Consider the following 22454-nt stretch of genomic DNA (forward strand, 5'->3'; position numbering starts at 1 on the left):
CATTGAGAAATCTAGAACCCAGTTCCCTTTGAGAACTCTCATTATGTTTCATGTTTTCTACTTTGAGACATTTGCTAAGTCTAGTTCCCTTTGAGATTTTATGTAATGATTGTAGTTTTAGAATATGTCTCTTGGCTGGGAGGAGGGGGGGCACTGACAGCTTATAAGGCAATATCTTCATGCTGCAGTGTTTATCGCCAGTCAGGAGAACAGAAGGAAACTGAAAACACATCCTCAGTTTCTGGGGGAAAGTCTGGGAGTTATAAAGAAATATCAAATGCTCAAATGATTTCAATGGATCTTTAGATTAAGCTGCTACCAGCAACTTACTGGCAGTGGTATAAGACACAGGCAAATGAGTTACATCTACAGGAGGGGTCATCTGTTTGGTCTTTCTGTTGAAATTAGAAGTTCTTGTGTTTGTGCTAAGGACAAGCGTGACAGTGTCACTGGAGTCTCTGTGTTCTATAGTACACACTGTCAGAAGCACAGTTGGGGGTAAGACTCCTTTTTTTGAGAGAGTGCAAGAAAGAGCATGTGTGTGTGAACGGGGTTGGGGGGAGGGGCAGAGGCAGAGAGAGCATCCCAAGCAGGCTCCTCATGACCCTGAGATCCCAGCCCCTGAATCAAGTGTCTGATGCAATTGACTGAGCCACCCAGGTGCCCTGAGGTAAGACTACTTTGAAGATCCACGGGGCAGATACGTAAAATGGCCCTTTACATATATTTGCCCTCCACAGTTTTCTTGCCGAGGATGTCATCTTTATAATTGTATTCCTGGAGGGCCATCTAGAACCAATGAAACACAGAGAGATTCATCTTAGATTCTAGAATCACCAGCCATCCACAGTGGAAGTTCCGATCAGCTATGAAAAAAAAAATGAGGTATCAATGAAGAGCTGTTCGTCCGTGGGAATGTCTATTACGGGGAGAAAAGAGGTGTCAGGACTTCCAGCTTCCAGGGAAGCTGTGACAAGAGGCTCAAATTAAAGCAAGTATGTATCCCGACCTTCATGTGTTTTTTTCTAGGTCAGATATAAAATGGAATTATTTTTGAATAACAATTTTTTGGTATTTTTAAACAAGTATTGTAAAGAATGATAGACTTTGAACGTCTTCTGTAATTTCATATTCTGTCTTGCCTTTTTCATTATACAATACAAACACCAAAAAAAAAAAAAAGTGAAGAAAACATTAGAGAAGCAAACACAATTGGCTTTAAATTAACTAGAAAAAACTTAAATGGGAAAAAAAAGTAAAAAACCTGAGCCCTGAGAAATTCCATTTCCTTGCCTCTTATGGTTTTTATTTATTTTAACGTTTTCTTAGAGAAAAATGAAAAAGTGTGTGAATAAGAACAATAGCCTGCCTATCAGCCTGGAATGACTGTGCATTTTCAACTATAGGTGTTCCTTGCTGACCCAACTCTTGCTGTCTGAACTCGGAAGCAGAACAGATGGGACAACAAAGGATGCTTAAATTTATTCCTAACTTATTTCTGCAGACTCATGTTATTTCTAGTCCAAATCCCTGCTTTTCCGTATTGGTTCTCATTATGGAACACCTATGCTTTCCTAATTTTTCTCTATAGCTATCAGTTAAAACTGGAAAAAAATGACTTCGAATTTTATTTTATTTTTAGAGAGAGAGAGAGAGAGCTCAACTGAGGAGGGGGAAGGAACAAAGGGAAGAAAGGGGGAGAGAATTTTTTTTTTTTTTTTTATTTGCTTATTTGACAGAGATAGAGAGCACAAGCAGTCAGAGGGAGAGGGAGAAGCAGGCTCTCTGCTGAGCAGGGAGCCCTGCACAGGGCTTGATCCCAGGATCCCTGGATCAAGACCTGAGCCAAAGGCAGCAGCTTAACCAACTGAGCCACCTAGGTGCCCCGAGGGGGAGAGAAATCTTTTTTTTTTTTTTTTTTTTTTAAGATTTATTTATTTATTTATTTGACAGACTGAGAGAGATCACAAGTAGGCAGAGAGGCAGGCGGCTGGGGCGGGGGGAGTAGGCTCCCTGCTGAGCAGAGAGCTCGATGTGGGGCTTGATCCCAGGACTCTGGAAAAAAATGACTTTGAATTTTATTTTATTTTTGGAGAGAGAGAGAGATAGAGAGCTCAACTGAGGCAGCGGCTTTAACCCACTGAGCCACCCAGGCGCCCCTAGGGGGAGAGAAAGTCTTAAACAGGCTCCACACCCAGCACTGAGCCGGGGCTCAGGGCTTGATCTCATTACCCTGAGATCATGATCTGAGCTGAATTCAGGAGTCAGATGCCCATGTGACTCAGCCACCCGTTTGAATTTTAGAGTAGGATAAGACCTGAAAAATCTGAAATATGAAAGAAAAATGCTTAAAAATATGTATCTAGGCTCATAGAAGCACTCCATGATGTATTTACGATACTAAAAGTTGAAAAAAACAATGACTAGATGTGTTCAATTTGTCCACTTTTAAAATTTTTATTTTGAAATAGTTTTATTTATAAATAATTTGTTTTGACATAACTTTTCTTTAGAAAGAATTTTAGATATATAGAAGAGGTGTAAAGATACTACAGAGTTCCCTTCACCCATCTTTACCTATGATAACATCTTACATAGCTGCAATACATTTATCAAAATTAAGAAATTACTATTGGTACAGGGATATTTTTAACTGTCATTTCAGCCAAATTGTTGTGTTGACCAACATGCTTTTTGCTGAGTTACCTGGAGCTCTACCATTGATCTTAATCATGATCTATGCTCCCAGCTCTTTTGGACTGTCGTGTTTTGTACCCTGTGACCTTCATCTCTTGTTCCACAGGCTACTGCTGACTGACTGCCTTTTGGGCAAGTACCCAGCCATGTCCAGTCTAAATGCTGGCCAGAAACCCATGATGTGACTTGGTCAGAAAAATGGCTTTCCAAGTTTAGTTTTATTTCTAATGCATGTGTCTTTTTATAATATCCTTCTCTCTACTTTCAGAACTGGTCGAAATGTCTTCTTTTTAAACCAAAAAAGCCTGATCAGAATAGTCAGTGTTAGGTAACTGTGTCGTACTTCACTGTGGCCAGAGAGTGTGTTTATGTGGGTCTGCTGGGGAGGGAGGGAGAGACAGAAGAAATGGCAAGAGATGAGGTGGGGCAGCTCACCAGATAGCTGGTCTCTTCAGTGGACCAGTTTAATGGCTTTACCAGTATCCTCTATTGGTTGGTTATTATTTGCAATTTTTGAATCTAGAGATGGACATCTTTGCAGGTTCTAGAACATTTGCAACTATTACCTCTTCCAATACTGTCTCTACCCTGTTCTATCTTCCTTCACTTTATCTTCTGTGTTTCTTACTCTTTTTGTGTTTTCCAACTTTTTTTCTTTTTGTGCTTCATTCTGTAGGTGCCCAGGGTCAGGCAAGGTGCCACATCATCCAAGGTTTTCAGTTTCCTGGGCCATCAAACGATGCAAATCTTGGTTATAAGACTTCAGGCGTTGGTTTACTTTCTGATGACTGTTACCCTGAGGGTGTTGCCCTTTAGAGTTACAGGTTATTGTGGGGACACTCTCTTAGTAGGCTCATCATTGTGCATGGGTTCCATGCTTTGAATTAGGTTTCTAGTACCCCATGACACCATCAAACAAAAATGTACATTTTCCCTCATGATCAAATGTCCTCATCAAAAGCAGCTCCAATGCTAACTTACTCTAGATTGCTGGTTTTCTCTTATAGATTTAGTTGGCTAATTTCCTTACTATATTAACTCTTAGTGGCAAAGAATTTGTTTTTTATGTTTCACCTTGTGTTTTTATTTGTTTTCATAAGAAGAGTTGGCTTGAATCTAGCTCTTCATTTGGAAAACTGGAACTTATATTGTTATTTATATTTCAGTATATCTAATATTGATTAGGATTAACTTTAAAAAATACATCCTTTTGTATTCTTTTTTTTTAAAAGATTTTATTTACTTATTTGACAGAGAGAGAGATCACAAGTAGGCACAGAGAGGGGGAAGCAGACTCCCTGCTGATCTGAGAGCCTGATGCGGGGCTCAATCCCAGGACCCTGAGGTCATGACCTGAGCGGAAGGCAAAGGCTTAACCCACTGAGCCACCCAAGTGCCCCCATCCTTTTGTATTCTCCTTGAAGTTGTAGTAGGTTTATAGATTCATGTAAGGAGAATTGATATTTTACATTATTGTTTAACCATGAAAAGAGTGTGGAGCATCTCCCATTATGTTTAGACAGTTTCTTTTATTCCTCAGTAAAGTTTTTGTAGGCTCAGTTTTATTCCTGTGCACCTAATTATTTTAATATTTATTATTATTACTATTATTATTTTCAAAGAAACTCATCTTGATGGTTTGTTGGACTTGTTTCTGTTTTGTGTTTCGGTTTTAAGAGGCTTTAGCCTGAAGAAGTTTCTCTATAATTTCATATAACCATTTTCTAAGACTCTATAATTACATTGTTTTAAAAATAAAAATAGAAACTTATTTATGTATGATCTTTCTTTTTACTTTGATTTCCAAATTGGAATATGGTGGTTGTCTACTTTTAATTTTTTAAGTTCTTTAATACATGGATTTGTCAGAAGATTTTAAAGTTTATTTTGTCTATCACACTTTACTCTGATTCATTAGTTCCTCATTGACCACCTGTCATGGACCAGATACTGGGGTAGTTGGTGAACAAGACAGGCAAGAACAGAGCTTTTATTCTAGTGGGCATGTGAGATTTTGAGGACTGTTCTAGTTGGAAATCATAGGTGCTGTGCTACTTTATTTAGGATGTCAGAGAAGGCCTCTTTAAGGAAGAAACATTTAAATGGAAGCTAAAGTTTGCTTTGGGGTAACCTCTATGAAGACCCATGGGAGCACAAATGAAGGAAACAGCATGTGGAGATCTCTAATATAGGAAAGACCTTGGCGTATTTTAGGAATGGAAGGAAACCAGGGTGATTATGGTTGTCCATGCTTAGTCTGGATGTTGTACCTTTGGAGAGGTAGATCACGTGGACAGGGGGTTTACATTTTACTTTTTGTGTAGCCGAAGCCCAACTGTTGTATAGCAGGCATAAATTTTGTCAACTACGAAATGTAGTTATCTCTCTATAACTAAAATTTCCTTAGCTCTGGAGCTTCTTATTTCTACAAGGTAGTAGAGGACAATTTTGCCAATTTAGGATAAAGTCAGTAGCTTCTGGTTTAGCTTAATTAATTCCAGGTTTACTCAGATCCTTAGGTAAATAATCAGTCCTTTGGATAAATTCAGTTTTTCCCACATAGTTCTCTACTTTTTTTTTTCTTTTTTTTTTTCCTGGGGTGGAGAGTATTGGTAGAAGTGATATAATTTTCCCTGGCACTGAGGAGGGGCATCTTGTCTTTGGGCCATTCTCTGTCCTTGGCCATTGCTAACCTGTGCCTTGACTGGCTTAGTCTCGAATGGTACCGTCTGCTCTGTTGCGTCTGAGGCTGATGTCCCCGCTACTACCATGACCTCTGGTCAACAGGTCTGTGTGTGCTGGATCTGCCTTGATTCGAGGCTCTTTTGGGTGTCCTGGCCCAAAGTAAACTTCTTAACTGTTTCTATGCCATGCTGGTGTGCTTGGGTCTCTGAGGCAGCTTTTCAGGAATACGGTCTGGGCATGTCATTGGCTCTTAACACTGATATAGTGGTAGGTATAAGGTTTTGCTAAAAACTTGCAGTTCCCTGAACTATAACTTAGAAAAGGGAAAGATGGTTATCTTCTCTTCTGGGTCCTTCCCCACAGACATACTAGAGATTTTTCTTACCCTTTCTCATCCCAAGACTTAGCTTCAGATGGGATAAGAGGTAAGAATTCTAAACTTCTACCTATTTTCTACCTCCTCTTTCTCTCTGTATTCCCACCTCACCCCATTTTTTATGTCCTCTTGATTGTTGTGGGAGAACCACACTTACGCCATCACCTGCCACTTCCTGTATGCCATAGTTTATAGTATAAACTCTGCCAGCAAAGGTTTTCTGCTTTGTCATATTGAAAGCCAGGGTCTCAGAATTTAAAAAACCCTTAGATATTGCAAGTGAAATGCTTAGCTTTTGAGAATGATGGTTTTCATGGATTAAGGACCTAAATCTAAAAGCTGAAAGCAAAAAAAAACAAAAAAAACATAAAAAAAAACCAAAACTGAAAGCACACAACTGTTTGAAAAAAAATAGGTGTTAATATTCATGACTTTATATTAGGCAACAGTTTCTTTCTTCTTCTTCTTTTTTTTTCCCAAAGATTTTATTTATTTATTTGACAGAGAGAGACACACAGGAAGAGAGGGAACAGAAGCAGGGGAGTGGGAGAGGTAGAAGCAGACTTCCCGCTGAGCAGGGAGCCCAATGCAGGGCTGGATCCCAGTGTGCTGGGATCGTGACCTGAGCCAAAGGCAGATGCTTAATGACCGAGCCACCCAGGTGTCCCTAGGCAACAGTCTCTTAAATATGATACCCAAAGCACAAACAAACAAAGAAAAAATAGATAATTTGACTTCATCAAAATTCAGTACTTTTGTGCATCAGAGGATACTATCAAGATAGTGAGATATTGAAGTACTGGTATCTTTTCATAGAGAGTGAATGGGTCCAGAGCTCAGGATAGACTTCGAAGCTAGAGATCTGTATTTTGTCATCATCAGTGAGTAGGCAGTGTGAACATGGTAATCCCAGGATGGTTGTGAGAAGAGCAAAGAAAGGAGTCCTGAGGGAGTATGAGTCTCTAAGCATTGAGTAGAGAAAGGGATTGATCTGAGAGGTTGAAAGAAGAGTATGATTGTAGAAGCTTCCTCCACCTGATTCTAAGTTCCTCGAGGGCTTGACTGTGCCAGGCTCATCATTTTATCCCCAGTTCTTGTCAGAAAGTAGGTGTCCAGTAGATGTTGTTAAATGAAAACTGAGAAGTCTTAAGAGACAGTGGTAAGCAGTGTCAAATGTCTCAAAATAGGTCAACTGACGTAAGGGCAGAGCATCGAGGAGATGATGGAGTGTCTTCAACAGAAGAACGTCAGTGGAGTCTCTGTGGGGGAGACACAGCCAGATTGCTGAGGACAAAGAGTGAATGGTTGCAAGAGAGTTGGAGACAGTGCAGACATTCTTTTCCAAAAGCTTGAAGGATAGTAGGTAGAGCATATGTTGTATCCAGATGAGAGAGACATAAGTATGGTTATATGCTTCACAGGAGAATTCAGAAAGGGAGAAGTGATACAGGAAGAAGGAGGTATGTGAGTTTGGCTGAACATTATCCTTAGGATTAGAGGGAATAGAGTAAAGTCACAGGGTTTGAGTAGGAGTAGGAATATAATTTCCACTGACATGGGAATAATGGAAGGAGAGATGGTGTCAACGAAGAAGTGTTTGGGGGATAGGTGAGGAATTTGGGGCCTCTGTACACTTGATGAATTTTTCCAGTGAGGTGAGGGGGATAAAGTCATTAGCTGAGATTATAGGGGAAGGAGATGGTGATTGTAGGGGAGGGTTTGGGGAGAAAGGGAGAATTTTGAGAAAGCCATTGGGGGAAATGAGAGGGCTAACTGAACAGAATTACGTAGAAGAATTGTAATGACACATTTTTCTTGGCTCTGGTATATGTAGCTGTGTGAGTGATCTCCCCCTAACCCACCCCAGTCCCCCATCTCAGGGCTCAGCAGCCCGAGCGTCTGAGCAGACAAGTTGAACGAGTAGATTGATCTTGGTCTGGATTTGATGAGCCAGTGTGGCAGAAAGGGAGGCAAGAGATTCCAGCAGTGAAGGTGTTTGAAGTGATGGGCCATTGACTCGAGGCCGACTAGGGAACAACCGAAACCAGAAAGTGGCAGCTGGGATGTGAAGTGGTTGAGACTGGTTGCTGGAATTTAAGATTAAGTTAAATTGAAGCTTAACTAGGAGGAGCACTTGCTGGTTATGACTGACTGCTAGAGCTGGCTATGGAATGGGTTTCTGAAGCAGAGAAAGTGAAGGTTACTGGGGTTGAGCAGATAAGGGAGGTGTAAAGCTCGGGTGCAGAGGAGTCAGCTTCATAGAAAGTGAATTGCTCAGAATGGTTCTAGAGCAAGGGCTGGGAAGATTCTGAACTAGATTCCAAAGTCTTTGGTGAATGTGGGAAAGTGACTAAGAGGTCAGTTGATGACAGAAACAAGGAGAGAGAGGTAGGAATAGGACAGACACCTCAAAAGAGGTACATGAGGGTGCACAACCTCCATGGTGAACAAGGACTGACTTCCGTGCTGTACGTTTGCTGAGAGCAGAAATATTAGCTGCAGTCAGATTTTAGTTTAGACAAGAAGACTGCTGGAATGGTGCTCGGATTGGTTCAAGGTTTCGGGTATTTGTTTACAGGGGAACAGTATAAAGGGTCATCAGGAAGTAGAGCTACTGGAGGACTGGATGGTGGTCAAGGAGGGGGAGAGTACCTAGCAGAAATGAGATCAGAGTGCAGTAACGAAGGGAAATTACCTGGAGGGGTTTATGTTTTGGATGATCTGGTAATGATGAAAAACATGGTGGCCTTAGCTGACCTCCAGATTTTTATTAGTTTTGTAGGAAAATATGTTTATGCTGACAGACTGAGATACTGGGTTATGCACAGAGCTAGATGACTTCATTGATTTCAGGTCTACCTAGCAATGTTTAGCAATCTGTGGCCTTTGCTCAGCGTGTCATAAAGAATCCTAGCGTGGGGCTGTTTTCTTCTTTGGCGAGGCTTAGCGCTGGTGAGGAGGATGGCAGGGTGGAAGTGATGGGTACTCACCTGATCTTTTGACCTTGACACACTTGTCTCTAAGGGGTGGGTAGGTGGGTAGAGTCCGAATTGGGGTGCGATAAGTTGTCAGGACTTTGGAAAGCCTGATGCCAGCTTGAGGGGGAATGTTAAAAGTTCTGAGTCCCCAAAGGAGGGAATAGCAATAAGAATGATTCATGTTCTCCTTGATGACTTAAAAATTTAATACTATTGCAGCAATATTTAAATCATATTTGAGTTAAAAATTATAACCCCAAATGCTACATATTAAATGTCTATCTTTGGAATTAGAAAATGTGACAATTTATAAAGTTGCAAGACCATACTCTCAAAGTTTTACCTCTCCCATAATGCCTTTCTTAAAACCAGAGGTTCTACTACGTTGATCTTTGGCATATTTAAAATAGGCTTTCAGACTTCCTTGGGTTACGGAATACTTAGAGTCATGATGCATGGTATTTTTACAGAGCCCTAAGAATACTGGTATGTGCTCTTGAATACTTACCTTGATAAGCACTGAGTAATGGATAGGTAGAATTGTTGAATCATTATATTGTACACCTGAAACTAGTATAATACTGTATGTTAATTACACTTCAATTTAAAAAAGCATAAATAAAATAAATTTAAAAAAGAAATATTGGTGTGTATGATTTCACGATGCAAACTGAGAACAATTCTGCTAGCAGAAACCTTGGATATATAACTGTCTCTGCCTCTCACAAAATAATAGATAACGTTCTAAAGAAATCACGTCATAATATTTTCAATCTTTTTTTTTAAATTTATTTATTTATTTGAGAGAAGGGGGGAGATAGCAGAGTGAGAGAGAACACCAGTGGAGGGGAAGGGCAGAGGGAGAGGGAGCAGACTCCCTGCTGAGTAGGGAGCCCAGTGCAGGACTTGATCCCAGGACCCTGGGATCATGACCTGAGCCAAAGGCAGACACTTAGCTAAATGAGCCACCCAGGCGCCACTTTGTCAGTCTTTTTAACCACTAGGCCAGTCCACCTGACATCATTTCTTTTGTCATCTATTAGAACTTTAACTCAAAGGCTAGGTGGTAGCAAGTAAGAGTTAATGAAAATTTTGGAGAGAAAATACGGCATTTTATTTTTTGGGGTTTTTTACGAAATATTTAACAGTAAGACATTACTCAGTAAAGAAAACTTGGAAAATACAGGAAAAGAGGAAGAAGGGTCGCCTGTGGCTCAAATCGACCATAGTTGATGTTTTCATTTTTTTTTTAATTTAGTTTTTTCTCTTATATTTTGATTATTGTCAAATTATTGACAAATTGTTATTTTGTTGGTTTATTTATTTTAGGTAACTGTGCTTATACTATGAGCCTATATTTGTAACCTGCTTTTTCACATAGCATTATTCATAACCTTTACAACATCATTTATGATGACTGCATAATAGAACTAATGTGCCACTCTGTATTTAGTCCTTCCCCTAAAGTTAGACTTTTTGAGTACAGTTGACTCTTGAACAATTCAAGCTTTAGCTGCATGGGTCCACTTACATGTGGATTTTTTTCAATAAATACAATATAGTACTGCAAATGTGTTTTCTTGTTTTTAGAATTTTCTTTATAACATTTTCTTTTTTCTAGCCTTATTGTAAGAATATAGTATGTAATACATAATACACAAAGTGGATTTTAATCAGCTGTATTATTGTCTCAACAGTAGGCTGTCACTTTGGGGAGTTAAAATTATACTCAGATTTTTTGATTGTGTGGGAGTTGATGTCCCTGACGCCCACTTTGTTCAGGGGTCAACTGTATTCTAATTTTCTAGAATGTTAAACCATGTTGCAATATGTGCATTTACATAAAATTTTATCATATATTCTTTATTTATTTCCATAGTATAGATTCTTGGAAATGGATTTGTTTGATCAAAGTCTATAAGCATTTCTCGAGAGCCTAATACATATTGCTTAGAAAAATTCTTAATGATAGGGTAACATAATTGGCACTTTCCGCAGTGACTATAAATTTCACAACTGGGCAGAAAAAACACCAAATGCAATAAACATCATTTGAATATCTTCAAATCTATGCAGGGGATATGAGACTTACATAGATGGCCATATCTTGATAATGGAAAACATTTTTTTTCTTATTCAGATGCCTCTAGGTTGGATGATGACTGAATAGGTAACGCACAATATTTTGGATAATTGAATGGCTGATCTGATGAGGCAGATGATGGCTTGAAGCCAGTGTGAGCTATGGAGTAGAAAGCAAAATGGTATTTCATTTCAGTACATGTATAGGTGCCGGGCACTGAATCCATATGCCAGAATCTATAAGGAGGTATTACTTCTTTATTATTAAGGATACAACTCAGGAATAGCCAAATGGAAGAGCCGTGTAGGGCAGGGTATGAGGGAAGGAGTATTTCCATGCCCACTCTGGACATGTTACCCTTCCAGCACCTTGATGTGTTCAGCAACGGGAAGCACTAACCTTGTTTTGTTTCGTTTTTTTAAACAGATTTTATTTTAGTGATGGAATTCTCTATTACTTCTCAGAGAATAGTTTTTTGTATTTTGGTTTTCGTTTTAAAGACATTAACCAGTCTTCTTGATGGCCTGTGCAAAAGTGGGTTCCATCATATAATTTTGAGAAGAAGCTGCGTACCATGTCCCTTTCCCACTTTGTGATTAACCATGAACATCAACTTTCATCAGCTTAATAAGGGCTCAGGGAAATGATATTACCACTAACAATTTATTGAGTACTTAGTATTTTTGTGGCCCTGTTCTAACAATCCCACATGTATTAATCTTTACCGGTCTGTCTTCTGTAGTTACATCCTTTGTTTACAGATGAGAAAGTTGAGGTCCACATTGGTAAAATAACTTGCCCAAAGTTACCAACATGGCTTAGTAGGTGGAAGAGCCAGGACTCCATCCCAGATAGACTGGCTCCAGAGGATTTTCAAGCACTACATTGTACTATTTGTAACTGGAAAGAAGACTGGTTTAGTGCAGTGTTTCTCAAGCTCGTTTAACAATGGAAACTCATTGTCTTTCAATATTTTTACAGAGATTAGTTTTCCATGGAGTTAACTGGGAAGTGTTGCCTTGAGCCAGCCTGCACTGGTGCAGTCTCTTAAACACCGTTATTTTAGAATAGAACTTTTTTTTTTAAAAACTTGGTTCTCTGTTCATAATATTAAATGCTATATTTATTTTTTTGTTATTTTGAAATGTTATTGAAAGATTAGTATTCTGACTTCATTTTATATTGTCTTATAATGACCTTCCTAGGAATTTTTAAAAGGTCAGCATCACTTTATACTACTTTTGAGGTACTAAAACAGTTTAAAATCCAAGTCAGCATTTTACTCTGCTTTCTGTGCTCTTATATTACTATAATTTTTTAAAAAAGATTTATTTACTTATTTGTCAGAGAGAGAGCACAAGCAGGCAGAGTGGCCGGCTGGGGCAGAGAGTGAAGCAGGCTCCCCACTGAGAAAGGAGCCTGATGCGGGACTTGATCCCAGGACCTTAGGATCATGACCTGAGCTAAAGGCAGCTGCTTCACCGACGGAGCCACCCAGGCGTCCCTATTATGATTTTTTAAAATAAAAATTAAATTTCTTTACAAGATAAACTGACAGCTTTTTAGTGCTATGGGACATGAGAGTAACTGACCACTTTGAGTTTCAACCTTGCTCTGCCTCTTTATAGACTATGTGACCTTAGAAAAGTCACTTCATTTCTCACAACTTCTGTTCTATCCTCTAAAAGACAAGGTTCATATCTTGCAGGGTGGCTGTGGGAATCAAATGAGAAAATGCGTGTAATGTCTGACACGTAGAAAGCTCATGACAAATGTGAATTGGTCTCAATTCTACACCATGAGTGAATGCAAAAACAGTTGGAAAAGAAAGGTCAGTTTCAGTTTGAACTGCCTCGGTGTTATGCTGACATCAGCTACATTTCTGATAAAGTGATGTTTTCCTGATACAGGCTGTATGGGAGTTAAAACCAGTTTCCTTCCGGCTTTCCAACTGACATAATAAGCAAAACCTGACTGGGCAAACATAGACCTTTTTATTAGATCACTTATTATTAATGTTAAACTAGCCCTGGTGCTGACTTACCCTGTTCTTTCTTGAAATTTCACTGTTGTCATTTAAAATCTGCCAGACCTTCAGAAGCTTCACAGAATGCTAGAGGGTTTGGTCCATCTTCCAAAACATGTGAAGTTTATTTTTCAAAGTGGTCCTCTACATCCAGCAGTATGTTCAAAATCATGCATGTATGACAAAAATAGCTTCTATTTTTATATTTGCTGCTGGAGGTTTGTTCCGTTTTCCTAACTGTCAACTTTGGAGTTTAGGGGGCAGTATTTAACACATCTAACCAAAGCATGAGTAATTACTGAAAACAGAACTATTAAAGGAAAGATCTGTGGAGATTTGGCAATTTCCCAGTGACTTACTCCTTAAGCAAAAAGAAAATGGGTTTGTTTTGAGTTATATACGGTGGGATCTCTAGTATTCTATCCTAAGTGCCTCCTTGACCTTGATATCTAGTACGCACTCAGTAAATACTTCTTGATAGACCGAATTTGATTTCTAATCCCAATTTTGTACTTTGCAACTTCTGTAAACTTGGACCTTCTTGAATCTTAAGCTTCAGTTTCCTTTTATGTAAAAAATAGGGTACCAGTATTTGTGTCTCAGGATTGTTGTAACAATGAAGTGTTCATGTATTTAAAGTAGTCAACACAGGGACTCCTGGGTGGCTCAGTTGGTTAAGTGTCTGCCTTCGGCTCAGGTCATCATCCCTGGGTCCTGGGATCAGGTCCCACGTTGGGCTCCTTGCTCAGCGGGGAATCTGCTTTTCCCTCTGCCTGCTGCTCCCCCTGTTTGTGCTCTCTCTTTCTCTCTGACAAACAAATAAAATCTTAAATTAAAAAAAAAAAAAAAAGAAAAAACACAGGCACAGCACGAGGCACCATAACGGACACACAGTGCATTGCACATTTTCCCAGATGCCTCACTTTGTTCTTCAATAATATTCTCTTCAGGTATTTTTAAAGCACTTTCTCATTCCCTAAACACTTAGAAGCCATGTTCAAGAGCGAAAATGAGTGTTTGCCAGTTAAAGACAGTTAAACTGAATATACATTCCTCTGTAGCCAACACTTGGAATGTTTCAGCAAAAACAAGTGTATCCCTGACAGCTCTTGGTTTGAATTCTGGCTTTACAACTATGCTATGACCTTAGGTAGGTTACTTCACCTTCTGTAAAATATTGTGAGGTTGATATGAGGAATAATATGTATAAAACATCTGGTTCCAGTGCTTGGTTTGCCCAGGCGCAGAAGAGATTTATTATCCTAAATTGAGAGTTTTATTTAATCTGATAATTTAGGGGCACCTGGGTGCTCAGTTGTTAAGCTCCTGCACTTGACTCAGGTCATGATTCCAGGGTCCTGGGATCGAGCCCCACATCTGGCTCCCTGCTCGGCGGTAAGCCTGCTTCTCCCGCTCCCACTCCCCCTGCATGTGTTCCTTCTCTCGCTGTGTCTCTGTAAAATAAATAAATAAAATCTTTTTAAAAAAATCTGATAATTTATATAATTAGTTTATGTATATTGAGTGCCTACTCTACTCAAACCCTGTTAAACCCCAAAGATATAGATGTAGTGAAAAGAAAGGCCATGTGTACCCCAATGTTTATAGCAGCAATGGCCACGGTTGCCAAACTGTGGAAAGAACCAAGATGCCCTTCAACGGACGAATGGATAAGGAAGATGTGGTCCATATACACTATGGAGTATTATGCCTCCATCAGAAAGGATGAATACCCAACTTTTGTAGCAACATGGACGGGACTGGAAGAGATTATGCTGAGTGAAATAAGTCAAGCAGAGAGAGTCAAGTATCATATGGTTTCACTTATTTGTGGAGCATAGCAACATGGAGGACATAGGGAGATGGAGAGGAGAAGGGATTTGAGGGAAATTGGAAGGGGAGGTGAACCGTGAGAGACTATGGACTCTGAAAAACAATCTGAGGGTTTTGAAGGGGCGGGGGATGGGAGGTTGGGGGGGCAGATGGTGGGTATTAAGGAGGGCACGTACTGCATGGAGCACTGGGTGTGGTGCAAAAACAATGAATTCTGTTACGCTGAAGAGAAATTAAAAAAAAAAAAAGCAGCCAGGAAGATTGTGAATGATTATGTAGGTGACTGAAGTTGGCCTCACCTAGAATCAGTTTCTGCAGAAGTGGCATTTTATTTTTTAGATTGTATTTATTTATTTAGAGAGAGAGTGTGTGAACGTTTGAGCAGGGGGAGGGACAGAGGGAGATGGAGAGAAGGAAGCCTAAGCAGGCTCCATGCTGAGTGCAGAGCCCGATGGGCGGCCTTGATCTTACGACCCTGAGACCATGACCTGAGCAGAAACCAAGAGTCAGGGCTGCAATTGCATTTGATATGGCATTTTTTGAATGTTGCATTTCTCTATTAAATACTAAAATTAAAAATAATGTCAAGAGATAGGTTTATGAATGCTAAAGCAAACTAGGTAAATTTTGCTGTTTAAAAGTTTTTTTTATCTTCTGCTGATCTTATTCATTACAAAAAACACCTTCCTCTCCTATACTAAAATTGAGTGCAGGATATTGGTAAGACAAATTTAATAAAATATTTGACCCATTTAAAAATTCACTTGAATTGTGTAGATATCATATAAAATTGATTCCTACCCTGGCAGACTAAGAATTGCAAAGCTGGTGCTAAGCGTTTTATGAGAATTCCTAACAAATAGGAAATCTTAAGGACGACATTGACATTATAGAAAAAGGTTTAACTTTGAGGGGTACCTGGCTGGTTTTGTAGGTGGAACGTGTGACCCTCGATCTTGGGGTTGTGGGTTTGAACCCTGTGCTGGGTATAGAGATCACTTAAAAATTGAAAAAAATCTTCAAAAAAGGTTTATAATTAAAATATTAATAATGCCCTTATGAAATTAACCATAAGGTTTTTAAAGGGGTGCCAAAATAATCCACATTTCTCTGATAGGATGTTAACATCTTTGTATCATGATGTAAAGTTTCTTGTGTCGATTGAGCTATAATTCACATAATGAAAAAATTCCAGTGGTGTTAAGGATGTTCACAATCTTGTGCAACCATTATTTGGTTCCAGACCTTGTTCATCACCCTCAGAGGAAACTCTGTACCCGTTAAAGAGTCACTCGCTGTTTCTCCTTTCTCCCAGCCCCTGGCAGCCGCTACTCTGCGTACATGTCTGTTGATTTGCCTATTCCGAGTACTTCATATAAATGGAATGATACTGTATATTGCCTTGTGTGTTTGGTTTGTTTCCCTTCGCATGTTTTCAGGGCTTATCTGTGTTGTGGCACATATCATACTCATTACTTTTTAATTTGTAAAACATTTATTTATTTATTTATTTTAGAATGAGAGAGAGAGCGTGAGAGCGCATGGGGAGGAGCAGGGGTTTGGGAGAGGAGCAAGCAGACTCTGCTGAACTCATTCTCCTGACCCTGAGATCCTGACCTGAGCTGAAACCTAGAGTCAGATACTGAGCCCCCCAGGCGCCCCACTTCATTCCTTTTTAAGGCAGAATAATACCCTATTGTATGGATATACACATTTTATTTATGCACCAGTTAATGGTTGGTTGAGTTTTTTCCCCTTTTTGGCTATTGTGCCTGATGCTACTATGGTCATTTCTGAACGTTTTTGTGTGGACATGTTTTCAGTTCTTCCAGGTATTTACCTAGGGTGGAATTACTGGGTCACATGGGAACTCTATGTTTAACTTTTTGAGGAAACACCAGACTTTTTCCAAAGCAGCCACATCATGTTTTGTAGTTTTTAATGCTGAGATACTTGGAAGAAATGAGAGAAAAGTTTATTAAAATGTTAACCTGAGAGGCGACAGGGTGGCTCCGTGGGTTAAGGCCTCTGCCTTCGGCTCAGGTCATGATCCTGAGGTCCTGGGATCGAGCCCCACATCGGGCTCTCTGCTCCACAGGGACTGTGCTTCCTCCCCTCTCTCTGCCTGCCTCTCTGCCTACTTGTGATCTCTGTCTGTCAAATAAATAAATAAAATCTTAAAACAACAACAACAGCAACAAAAAAAAACCCCCAAAAATGTCAACCTGAGACTATTAGTACTCATGACAGCCCTTCTGACAAGCTAGCTGGAAGTCTCAATTTGCCTATTTACTTTTCTGATGAAAATATTAAGATATAAACCCACACCATAGAAATAGTGTCATATTTTTTATGCCCTCTTGTTCCTCTACCCACCCACTTCTAAAAGTTTGGAATATGATTGGAGTTGATGATGTTTACTTTCATGTAAGTATCGGTCTCTAAAAGTGATATATTGAGGTTCCTGCTCTGCTTTTCCTTAGTGGGTTTCATGTTTTATTACATAGGTTACTAATGTAGAGACATCAAACTTTGCTCTTTTTTGTTTTTTTTTTTTAAGATTTTATTTATTTATTTGACAGAGAGAGATCACAAGTAAGCAGAGCAGCAGGCAGAGAGAGGGAGGAAGCAGGCTCCCCGCTGAGCAGAGAGCCCGATGTGGGGCTTGATCCCAGGACCCTGAGATCATGACCTGAGCTGAAGGCAAAGGTTTAACCCACTGGGCCACCCAGGTGCCCCGAACATTATTCTTTTAACAGAAAACATTCTTGAAACAAAATTCAACATAGATTTAATTACTTATGATTAAATTTTCTTGGATATACTATTATTTTTCAAAATACCACAAAAAGACTTCACCCAGAAATCTTTATGTCAAGGATATTGTGTTAATGTAGTAGGTAGTTCAGAAATGCTTTTGCCTTCTCGGCTGATGACATTATTACCTGTGTCCAGACTTCCATTTTTGTCAGTAGTCCTTATCAACTATTCAATCTCCTACATTTGTTCTAGCAAATATTTATATAGCCTTCCTACATTTACATAAAATGAAATCATTATAAAGAAATAAAGTAAGTTGGTTTTATTGAGGGTATAGAATTTTAGAGCAGAAAGGGTGCTCAAAAGAAATAACATTTATGGAATAATTTCTGATGCTAAATTGGAACATAAGTACTTTTGATGCCATATCTCATTTAAAGTGACAATCTATATGAATTTTGTGCTTGGTAGAAGAAATGAGATGATCAGTCATTCCAAAAAGCTTGAAGTATTGAAGTGAGCTCTCTCTCTCTCTTTAGGATAAATTAGTCTTTATTCCTGTGTGGGTACATTATAGAGATGATTTGTTTTCTTAGAGTAATGAAAAATTAACGGAGTTTGTTTTTAGGTAAATTTCTCTCAGGTTTTACACTATGAAAATCAATATCATTGTGGACACTGAATACGTTGTTTACTAAGTTCTGTAATTTTAGCCCATACTTTTCAGTTATTTTTGCAATTATTTTGGTGCCTAAAATAATTTATGTTATCATGTTGGGTAACTTTATATCTGTTTTGTTTCTGAAATATCTAAGAACAGGTAGCTGCATCTGAGCTAGAGAAATACTAGGTTTTAATCAGATCTTTTTGTCTGAATACTGACTCTTAAAAAGTTTTTTTTTTTGGGGGGGTGGGACATGGTATTAAGTTCGCAGTTGATAAGCTTCTATACTAACTAGAAGTAGAGCAGAAACTATACAAATCAGAAATCTGTCTCAAAAAATTAAAAATAGAACTACATATGATCCAGCAATTCCACTTTCGGGTATATATCTGATGGGAATGAAATCATTATCTTAAAGAGTTATCCATATCCCCATATTCACTGCAGCATTATCTACAATGAAGACACAGAAACAACCTGAGTGTCCCTCAGTTGATGAATGGATAAATAAAATGTGATACACACACATACACTGGAATAGTCAGTAATAAAAAAGAAGGAAATATTATTACCTACAAAAATAAAAAATGGATGGGACCTGAAGGCATTATGCTAAGTGAAAGACAAATACTGTATGATCTCACTTATATGTGGAATCTAAAAAAAAAACAAAAAAACCCGAAGTCCCAGAAATAGAGAACCAATCCGTGGTTGACAGAGCAGGAGTGTGGGGGATAGGGGAAAGGTGTGAAGGTGGTCAAAAGGTACAACTTTCCAGTTATAACGTAAATTAATTCCAGGGATGTAACATACAGCATGGTGACTGTAGTTAAAAATACTGTATTTCGGAGGGACTTGGGTGGCTCAGGACGTTGGACATCAGACTCTTGGTTTCAGCTCAGGTGCTGGTCTCAGGATTGTGAGATTGAGCCCTGCGCTCTGCATGCATGGCGTCTGCTTAAGTTTCTCCCTCTGCCTCTGCCTCCTCTCTTCCCCCAGCATGCCCACTCTCTCAAATAAATTAGTTAATTAAAAAATACTGTATTGTGTATTTGGAAGTTGCTGTGAGAGTTGATCTTAAATGTTCTCATCATAAGAAAATTTGTAACTGTATGGTGATGTTAATTAGACTTACTGTGATCGTTTTGCAATATATGCATAAATCATTATGCAATACATTTTAGTACAGTGTTCTATGTCAATTAAATCTCACTAAAGCCATAAGGAAAAATTCTTTCCAGATACAATATTGATGACCACTATTTACATTTAGTTACTGGTTGTTTTTTTTTTTTTGTTTTTTTTTTAAGATTGTATTTGTTTATTTGACAGAGAGAGATCACAAGTAGGCAGAGAGGCAGGCAGAGAGAGAGGAGGAAGCAGGCTCCCCAGCAGAGAGCCTGATGCAGAGCTCAATCCCAGGACCCCGGATCATGACCTGAGCCGAAGGCAGAGGCCCTAACCCACTGAGCCACCCAGGTGCCCTTGTTTTGTTTTTTTAAAGATTTTATTTATTTACTTATTTGACAGAGAGAGAGAGAGAGAGATCACAGGTAGGCAGACAGGCAGGAAGAGAGGGGGAAGCAGGCTCCCCACTGAGCAGAGAGCCCGATGCGGGGCTCAATCCCAGGACCCTGAGACCATGACCTGAGCCGAAGGCAGAGGCTTAGCCCACTGAGCCACCCAGGTGCCCCATAGTTACTGGTTTTTAAAGGGAAAGAAGTCAGGGAAATTTTGGAGGTCAAGTTGTATATCATGAAAATCCAGTTTAGTGATATATACATACTTAGCAATAGTGTAAGTGATCTCCGACCAAAACCTGATTTCTAAGGAAGAATAGCTTTCAAGTCTGATGGAGTATCTGCTGACACCATATGATTCTTGGTGTTCAAACTGGTCTTGTTGCCAAGAAAAAGGAAGCTGTTCCTTCAGTTGGAAATTGTAATGCATTTCTCCATAGAAAGAATATGGTCCAAATAGTACTTTTAATTCTAGTTATTCATTCATTAAGTAAATATTTTAAGCTCCTGAGAGAAAGCATGTACTGTGTTACATACCATTAATGTTTACAAGGATACAAAGTTGAATGAAACCAGGTGTGACATAGTGTCTAATCTCACATAAGAACTATTTTTTGGTTGCTGTGGGAGAACAAAAGAGGTGGTTGAAAGTCATTTAACATGGCTACATTTCTTCCTGTCTTTTTCTGTGGTTTTCAGGTACGTATGGAGTAAATTGGTTTTTGGTGATTGCCCGGGGCCTCAACTTTATTTCATAAGTTTGTTTCTTTGGAAAAATGTTTCCCAAGCTTTATAACAAAGTATCACTGAACTTGGAGAAGACAGCCTGTGCATAAGTTGGAGACTTTGCCTATTTTGAAATGGAAAAATTCTTGTCTCAGTATTACTGACTTAATGTACAGTTGGTACAAAGTTTTCAGTTCTATTGCTGACTTGCTTGGTGAGTGAATGATTGATCACAATGAACTAGAACATGTAAGATAAAACACGGTGACCTGAGTAGTTTTTCTAGTACAGCCAATTCTTTGGTGTGATAAGTATTTTTATTAACAAATTTTCTGTTTCTCTTGGATAGTCAACGTCTCTCCCTCTTTTTCAGGAGACTTATGTGAAGGGATTGGAAGAAGCCTTGCTGTTTGAGTAGATAAGGTAAGCAGTCAAGTAAACGCTTCAGTATTATGACAATTGAATTGGTTGATTTGATATCAAAAAGGAATTTTAGTTATTTAAAAAAGTGAATTATTAACTGTGTTAATAATATTTATATCTACCATCACTGTAAGCACTTCATGTTCATTATCTGATTGAAGCCTACCAATAGTCCTGTGAGAGATACTATTACACCCGCTTTATAAAGTAGGGAGCTGAAGCCCAGAAACCTACGATTTCTGCTCTTGACGCTATGCGTTTGTCAAGAGTTGTGACAGCGTGGAAGTAATGTTACTTCCTTCTTGCTTTTTTTTCCTCCCTCAAACTCATCCGTTCTTGTTATTTTTTCCTTTGTGGGACAATTCTGTGGGAGTTCTTTGCTTCCAGAGGTCAGATTTAGTTGTTGACGTGGGTTCTGCACTCTTTCCCCATCTTCCATGTTCTTTTATTTATACTTTTTTCAAGGTTATACAGTTAAGCAAGTTAAGTAGTTTGTCAGGGATTTTCAAACAGGGATTCTCAGTCCCCAGCCTCATTCTTCCTCCTCAGAGGTGACTGTTCTTGACTCTCCTTGCTTTTCGGGATTTATCTGTGGTTTCTCAAGTAGTATATCGAATTGATGTTACCTGAGTTTTCAGTTCAGGACATAAGTTGTTTATATGATTTTCTGTGTCCTTATCACCAACTGAACTCAGGAGTCTCTATCAGTTGCCCAATGTTCCTGCTTTCTGTCACATCGTTTTTTTCTGTTACTATCATCATCTTGAAGAAGTCCCTCCCAGGGCAAAGTGCTGCCCTACAGAGTAGCTTCTGTTTTCCCATAGTGCCCAGCTCTCATTCTAGGGGCTCTCTTTTCCTTTGGGTTGGATCTTCTATTTCTTCTCTCCTGTGTTGTCTTCTTTCTTGGTTCACTCCCTCATTTTGCTTCTCTAGAGCCTCTCCTGTATGGATACTAAATTATCTTGATTGGGCCTCTGATTTCCTTATTTTTTTTTTTTCTTATTATCATCTGTTTTAGTCTTTATTCTTTCTGATAAAATTCCCTAAGTTTAATGTCCAAAGCCTATCTCTTTAAAAAAAAAAAAAAAAACATTTTATTTTTTTGAGAGAGCAAGAAAGTGTACAAGCTGGGGGAGCTCAGAGGGAGAGGGAGAAGCAGGCTTCCTGCGGAGAAGGGAACCCAATGCCGGCTCATCCCAGGACCCTGGGACCATGACCTGAGCTGAAGGCAGATGTTTAACTGACTGAGCTACCCGACCACCCCAGGATTAGGCTTTTTCTTGAAGAACTTTCAACCAACCTGCCCTGTTTGATGTTCCCTTAACCCCTGTTTCCAGAGGTACCATCTGTTACCAATTCCTGTGCCTTTTGAGAATTCTGTGGACTAAGTCAGGTTGGTTTTTGGCTTTCCAGCTTCCTGGTTTAAGATTCAGCTTTCCTGGATCTGTTACTATTTACCATTGTTCCATCTGCTTTCCAGCCTTCAGACTTTTGTTTATGCCTTAAAAATACCTTATTAGCATTTTAGGAAAGAGTGAAATTAAATATGTATGTTTAATCTTTCCATCTTCCCAGAAACTACTGCTAGATTTTTTTCATTTGCTTAAGCATTTATTTATCTATTCATTTTTTTTTTTATTGTGGCAAAATAGGTATAAAGTTTTTAACCATTTTAATGTGTGC

At 39.0% G+C, this 22454-nt stretch overlaps 1 protein-coding gene across 1 annotated transcript in view; it reads left to right on the plus strand.

Annotated features, from left to right (window-relative positions):
• Nucleotides 1–22454, plus strand: part of LOC111145261 (family with sequence similarity 35 member A) — an 87276-nt gene that overhangs the window by 8816 nt on the left and 56006 nt on the right. The window contains exon 2 of the mRNA XM_022500059.1: nucleotides 20722–20771. The gene's annotated coding sequence lies outside the window, so the exon portion shown is untranslated. The remainder of the gene's footprint in view (nucleotides 1–20721; nucleotides 20772–22454) is intronic.

Source organism: Enhydra lutris, unplaced genomic scaffold, assembly GCF_002288905.1.
Source record: "Enhydra lutris kenyoni isolate GAN:26980312 unplaced genomic scaffold, ASM228890v2 scaffoldscaffold12, whole genome shotgun sequence".
Lineage (NCBI taxonomy): Eukaryota > Metazoa > Chordata > Mammalia > Carnivora > Mustelidae > Enhydra > Enhydra lutris.